We start from the raw sequence: 1,432 nt of genomic DNA on the forward strand, positions 1-1,432 counted from the left end.
TTACAATTTACTGATCTCTTGATGAGTAAAAATATATATATCCAGGTTACGGTCACATGGGCCAGAAAAAATGGGGGGGGGGAAGCGAGGCTATTTCCTCCAAAGGAATTTGACCTGCAATTGCATGATCACAGAGTCCTTGGAAGCTGTGGGCACAGCCCACTACTGCATGATCAGACGCAACCGTGGGTGAGTTGGGGGGGGAAGTTGCCATTTGTTTCTGATGCGCTTAAACGAGGAATCAATGAATCTCATCTCCACACTGAGGGCTCCCTATGGAGTTTGCGATGATGTGCATACTGAGAACGGGGTGCATACTGAGAACGGGGTGGGGGGGTGGGGAACAATAGGACAGAGTTGGGATGGCCAGATCAGACCATTCTGATGCCATGAGAACGCGCTGGAGTGATCAGAGGAAAGTCTGTCAGCGGCCCATCACAACCCGTTTTCTACCGGATTTCCCCTGTTGTCTTTTAAATCTGCTTCTGCGGCAGAGCAGAACAGGTTGCCAACAGCTGCGGGGTGCTTCCCAGATGTTGTTGTTTAAATCCGCCTGACATTCGTGCCTATGGCAGATCTAATTGTGCGTATGATCACAGCCCCACTGTTTTGTCGCTGGTATTATTGTGACTGTGTAAGCTTTATAAACTGCAGGTTGAGGGACTGCAGTCTAAAAATGTTTAAAATAAACAAAGCAAGTAATGCGGGGTATAATCTCAGCTCACTGCCACTCCTGTCTCGCAGTCCCTTTGTGAAGACGCATTTTGGTCTCAGGATGGCAATGAGTTGCTAATGGCATTTGAAGCAAGCTTGCTATACAAGTAATCTGTTGCACAGTCAGACATCGCCGAACTGAATATACATCCCTGCATCAGATTAAGAGTGCTATCAGTTGAAGTGCCAGCACGAAAAGCCACTGAAAAAGAGTTTTAAGAAGAGGGAAATTGTGCATTTCTGGGAGTTTTTTTTTAAACCAACATATTGCTGGATCCTAATCTAGGCAATTGCCACTACCATGACCAATCTTTCAAGATTTCATTCAAGTTGATGCACTTTAAAGATATTTTGCTCAACTGGAGATTAATTGCTGTTTAAGTGCTGAGAATTCCTAATGATCTCCTGTAGTTAAACAATTTCTCTTTTCATGACATCATCAGCATTAGGAACTTCTGACAAATGCCCAGCACTTAAAAGGCCGTTTCTCTGTGATGGGAGCATTGATTCATCCCTACAACCCCATTAAATAAAACAAATAAGACAAATGCACTTTTAAAAGACGTTTAGGGAAGGGATGGATTTCTTAAATGCTGTATCATCAATCTGGGACCACTGCTTTTCTTTAGTTATGATTTACAATGGGGTGTCAGTATAACTAGGGACCTGATTAGGAAGATTTAGGGCACCTTCTCACATTACTTTTGTCGAGTGAAAT

The sequence above is a fragment of the Gekko japonicus genome, unplaced genomic scaffold (assembly GCF_001447785.1).
Source record: "Gekko japonicus isolate JY-2015 unplaced genomic scaffold, Gekko_japonicus_V1.1 scaffold1626, whole genome shotgun sequence".
Taxonomy (NCBI): domain Eukaryota; kingdom Metazoa; phylum Chordata; class Lepidosauria; order Squamata; family Gekkonidae; genus Gekko; species Gekko japonicus.